This window comes from Fragaria vesca, linkage group LG6 (assembly GCF_000184155.1).
Source record: "Fragaria vesca subsp. vesca linkage group LG6, FraVesHawaii_1.0, whole genome shotgun sequence".
Classification (NCBI taxonomy): Eukaryota; Viridiplantae; Streptophyta; class Magnoliopsida; order Rosales; family Rosaceae; genus Fragaria; species Fragaria vesca.
Window position 1 is genome coordinate 37,067,576 of NC_020496.1, and position 6,390 is coordinate 37,073,965.

The window sequence follows — 6,390 nt, forward strand, 5'->3', positions numbered from 1 at the left end:
TTAGGCCTAAGCCTGATGTCGATCTGGGGTCTCGTCTGCTCGAGCCTCCTCACGTCCTGTTCCAAATATAATATTAATTTCCCAACCAATAATCCAATATTTAATCAAAATAGGCAAAATTACCCGAGAGCCATAATTACGCTCATTATTGCCTAACTTCGATATTCTTACATCGGAACGATCCGAACTTAAATATCATACTCCACAGTCGTAAATATAACCTCCCCAAAATACAACTTAAATCCTACGGCCGGATTCTACATTAATTAACCGCCAAAAATACCAAACTTCGGAAATTCACAAACCTATCCAAATCTCATCCAAAAATTCCATAAATCACACCAATATACTCCTCTTAATATTCCACATCAAAAACCACAAAATTTCCCAAAACAGCAGCGGCGGCCGGCGACCAACTCCGGCGACCTGCAAAAGCTACCAAATTTTAACAGAATCTTCCTCTCAATCTCCTCTACAACTTTCATGACTAACACATCACCCAATTCCAAGCCTAACTAGGCTAATCGAACGAAAACAACTTAAACACCATAAAACTTCCACCTCAAATTTCTCCTTACCTAGCTCAAGAGGGAGGGAGCTGTTTGGAGGGGTTGTTGCACGGGAGGAGGGCTACAAAACCGTACCAAGCTTGCCCGGATTGGTGGCCGGAGGAGGAAGTTCCGGCGAAGGGAAGTTCGGGACAGCTCTTGCTTTCGGGCGGCACCGCTCTCTCATGGCGGCGCTAGGGCTCCTCTCACCGGTCTAGAAATGTTGCTGGGAGGGAGACCGACCGAACGGGACCGGTCCGGCGGCGAACGGAGGTCGGACGGCGGCGGGAGGACAGCCGGAATTCTTCTGGGTGTAGAGAGAAGAAAATCGGGTGGGAGGAGAGAGAATCGGGAGAGAGGGAGAAGAGAAAGAAGAAAGAAATGGGTTGGGCTCGGCCCAGCCGACCCAACACCCCTTTTTAACCCAAACTTCCAAAATAAAAACACCCCGAAAAATAATACCCGAATAAAAATTACCTTTTACTAGCTAAAATTTACTATTTTTACCGTCGTCGTATTTCCTTAATACGAATAATCCTCCGAACATAATCGTCCCCGAAACCCCTCTAGGGACCAATTAAACTATTTACTCATGATCAAGACGGTAAAATTCTTATTATAATCAGGCTAGTAAATAAGGTAAAAATATAAGGGTCGGGATGTGACATGCATGCTTGTTTTGACATTCATGGGTTATCCACGTTCATAATTTGATAGATACATTAATTCCTTATTTGCTTGTTTTCATTGAATTCGTTCATTGAACTCTTGTTTGTATTCGATTTAATTAAACTTAAATCGTTCATCTTTATTAATTTTTACGCTCAAATTTGTTTAAATATTTTCTGCGCACTTTAAAGATTTTAACCTAATTACTATTATTGTTATTCAGTTGATGTTTAACAAATGAGCGGGAGGTAATCTCGGATTAAGAAGGCTTGTAGACAAATTGAAGCTTGGCTTGCAGCGGATTAAGTACTAGCTAGCTAGGTGATTTTATTCATCATGATTTTGTTGTATTTTTGAAATCGTTCATCATGATTATTTCTTTTTTGTTTTTCAATCTCCACAAGATTGTAGAGGGCACTATTTAGGGCTTCCTTATATATATTTTGATGGTATCTTGTAGATGACACTTTTTCGTGTAATTCTTCGAAATATGGGGTGGAGATCCGCTATTGTTGCTAACTTAGGATTCTCTCTCCCCGAATTGAATTTATAGAAAAGAAGAGTTGACTCATTGCTTCACGTCACCAATTTGGAAGACGTGCGAACCAAGCTTTCTCAAAATTAAATTTGGGAAAGATATTCATGTTACTGCTTCATACCTAGTCCGTTGGAAACATACGCTACCTTAAGGATGTGAAGAACACCGGCTCAATCGAGGAGAATAAGTTTTATTTAGGAGATATTCTGGATAAGATTATATGGAGGATAACCAATGACATCGAGATTAGTTGTTTGGATCTGAAAATAATGTCGATCGTTGACAAAAAAACATATATGTTTGATGAACCATACATAATTGGAAAATAACCAAGATATTTGAACTACATCCAAGATTTCATCAATGATATTCAACAAACAGACGTTGCGCGAATGACTCTGCTTCAACTACACATCTATCATAATTTCACTTTATATCTGCAGAAACAACCTCAGTGGAGACCATCATAACAATCCGGTTGATCTATCTCCAGCAATCAATGATCCAAATGCACATCTGATGAAATAGGAAATAGCTTACATGAAGATGGTATGAAGGAATGCTAGGAAAGTGGACATTAAAAGTTTCATTTCTCATCTTCCCATTGAGTTTGAACTACAAAGGATTGGAAAAACGCCAATACAAGAAAACTAATCTGGTGGATGAACTACGCTACTTCCGCAACACACTCAAGCACATTCATAAGCGATTTCTCAAGAAAACGCTACGATACTAATTGAAATTGAAAATTTATAATCATGCATGAATGTAATTGTTGTGTGGAAATTTGATTTTGCTTGTTTTGGTTATAAAAATAAGCATTGTGGATATGGAGGTGCTTAAGAAGTTGAGGATATCGACTCCTTTAATTCTTACAAAGATGTTTCAATTCTACAAGTGTTATGATGGTCATGACAAGGGAGCCATTGATCTCAACTTCATTTACAATACCAAGTAATACACATTTCTATATTTTCCTGTTTAATGTACTGATTTTATATATATTTTTTTGCATTCCATAAAATCAAAAGCTAATAACCATAAATTGCAATCTACTTCTTTAAAAAATGGTGTAGCTAATATGTTGTGTCGGTCCATGGTTGGAGGTGTACATAATTAGCTCATCACAAACATTCTTAGATCATTGAAAAACTGAGAAGTAAGAAACTTGAAGTCTTTTTTTTTTTTATTGTTAAGATCTAACTATCTTGCAATTTATTGCTGAGATCTACCTACTTGAAGATGGTTGTTGATGATGTTCATTAGGAATATGATATATTGTGCAAATTGTGGGAGCTTCACTCATATTAAAGATGATAGATACAACATACATGTTACAATATAGTAATATTATCCTATGTAATATATGCATGTATTTCTTAGTATATTCTACGATCATAAGCAAAAGACGTAGAAAATCTTTTTTTTATTATATGTTACATGAATCTCTAATAAGTGACTTTACACAGGTGAATCTATAAGGGGGAAGATTTGTGACCGCTTTAATGTGGATTGTGCAGATGAACTGATAGCTAGATTAATCTGCTTAGTTATGAAATAAAAAGATTTTTTTGGAGATAGGTTTTCTTTATTCATAGTTTTAAATGAGTGGATTATTTTGTTGAGTTAAATGTTTGGCTCATTCATATCCTCCTCCTCGAGGAAACAATGTTCAACTTCAAAGAGATGTAGTATAACAGTTTAACTAATGTCTATGTATACTCTATTTGTGTGTGATTATGAATGCCTATGTCTACTCTACTTGTGTGTGATTATGACACAAAGTTATTTCGGACCATGTAGTTACGAACTCATGATGATGATGTAAAAATGTTAAATCTTGTTACATAGGGTGTTACTAGATTATAGGTAAAAGGTTGGTAAAGTCTATTGCGTAACTATATAACTATGGAGTTGAACTTTTGTTTAATACATGCTAAAAAAATAAAGTTCAAATATTTGTTGAAACAATTATAGAATATGTTACAACAATCCATGTTTTTACCTTGAATACATTTGTATACTCTTTTATGTATGTACACACATTTGAGAAAATTACTAGTTTAATCTTTCAACATGGTATGGAAATCATTATGTATTTCCTTCTGATGATGACAGTGATGGAGAGAACGAAGATGATGATGAAGAGAATAAAGATGATTTCCACTATAATGATGAAAACAGTAACTTTTATAATGTAAAGAATGAAGGCCTTGATAATGGTGAGAATGTGAGTGTTCTTGTCATAATCTTTGAATATGAAATTGTTGAGGTATCCATGGACATCATATACAAGTTGCTTACTTCTCAATGCCTTGAATACTCTATCAAGGATCCTGAACAATAATTTTCGACCCATTTCTCTAGCCACATGACATATTTGCAACATTTAATCAATCATCTCTAGGCTCTAAGCCATTTCTCTAGAGTTTCCAATGCAGTATCGTAGCCACATCTTTGATTTAACACAAGAAAAGACAAAGAAGAAAATTTCAGTATTCAATACGACTAAACTTTTATGTGAATTTATTCTCAACCAAAAGAAACTTGATATAGTAATACAATAAGAACCACAGTGATCACCTCCATTATATATATATTTATTTATTGGTAAACTATGTACTTAACATGAAAGTTAATGTTGATATTCATTCAAAAAACATGAAAGTTAAAGTAAAGAGTACAATTGGAGATGAAAATTGGAACCAACTATATATGAATATAGTGTTCATACAAAAGAACAGAGTACAATGTTGATATTCATTGTACTTAACATGAAAGTTAATGTTGATATTCATTCAAAAAACATGAAAGTTAAAGTAAAGAGTACAATTGTAGATGAAAATTGGAACCAACTATATATGAATGTAGTGTTCATACGAAGAAGTCTGGAGAAATACCAAAATCAACATCCCACAACTTAAAATTTTTTTTGACAAAGTCATACTAGCCCCCTTTTAATCCGAGGGTCTTGCTCACTAACATGTCTCTTACAAAAGAATAGCTCAGCAGATTTCTAATAAAAACATTCACAACCTCCTACAACATCCACGGCGCACACATTCACATGTAAAAAAACTGCTAATGATACAACTATGAAAACACTTTTGTTTGTTCCTATCAAAATTGTGCAATTAATCGTTTGAAATGCTTTTGGAAGTTGTAGAAACAATGTCAAACGAATCAATTTGCAGTGGCACATTAGGAAAATTATCAAGAAGTGAATCAATCGAGCTTTGTTTAGTTATGTATACGTACCTTTTCACAGTGAGTGCATAGTTCAGGGAAGGAAGCACCTTCATGTAGTGTCTGCACTTTGGTCTTGGCTTTACCAATTTTGACACAGTCTTCAATAAAGTCACTGCATATATATAAATATTTATGCATCTCTTAGTCGAGAACAAGTTAATTCGCAGCAAAGGTTCAACAAGAAGTTAACAAGAGCTTACGTGGAAGTCGGTCCATCGTCTGGAAATGACAGTAGTCCCTTAATTCCACCACAATCGTTGTGCCCGATCACCACAATATATGAAACCTATATTTACATACATGATCTCTAGCTTAATTATATAAGAAACGAAACATTTAAGCAAAAGAAGAAGAAGACCTCACGTACTCACTTGTCAAAATCTCTAAGGGCCTGCAAAACAATCTCACTAGCTTGAAATTAATTCTTCTTGATCGATGAGTCGTATATATTTAGTGTTTCATAAGAACTCCAACTCACCAAACAATATATGGAAGACTCAAATATATCTCCTCAAAGATTCCACCTAGTAATATGCAAAGGGTCTTCACAAATCGCAATCCTATAAGCTTCCCACAAGAAAACTCATTATATTATATAAACTACTGGTCCAAGTTGAGTAGTGTACATATGGTCCGAGTTAATTGCCATGTCTTTTCTCCGCTTTGCAACTGGGGAACTTATGGTGTTGTACAAACGTGGAGTGTACAAACGTGAACAAAAGTAAGATTAAACTCAGACCAACAAAAAAAGAGTAAGATTGAACATGAAAAATAACGGGTCTTAGATCGTATAGCTGATCCTCTTAACAAACATTCATTTAAACTAAATGGCAATTGGGAGTTGGGATGAACCAAGTATTGTATAAGCCAAATGTTACATGACCTTCTCGACTATGCAACTTAGGAGAAAAGAAATCACATAAGAAAAGCCAATCCAATCTAGAGGATCGTATAGTTGGCCCTTCCTTCGTGGTCATATATTGCTTCAAATCTCCAATAGTATGGTTCCTGATGAGTGTCATATTTCAGATAAAGATAAGAAAGTTACAATCCAGACCATCACAATCATGTTGAAGTCTAAACCATAGAGCAGATTATTATAAATAAACTTTACAATTCTAAAAATAACATTTACACAACGTCGTATTTGTTTCATAATGCCATTTTTGGAAAATAATTATGTCTAGTGATACAAATCCAAGAGGAAGAGAAAGTTCACGCGGAAGCAACAATTGCTCAACAGTTCACAAATACCACATAAGTCGGAATTTTAAATAGAGCAGCGAAATAACATGAGTACGTTTCCTAGCTATTCTTATGAGAGAGAGAGAGAGAGAGAGAGAGAGAGAGAGAGAGAGAGAGAGAGAGAGAGAGAGAGAGAGAGAG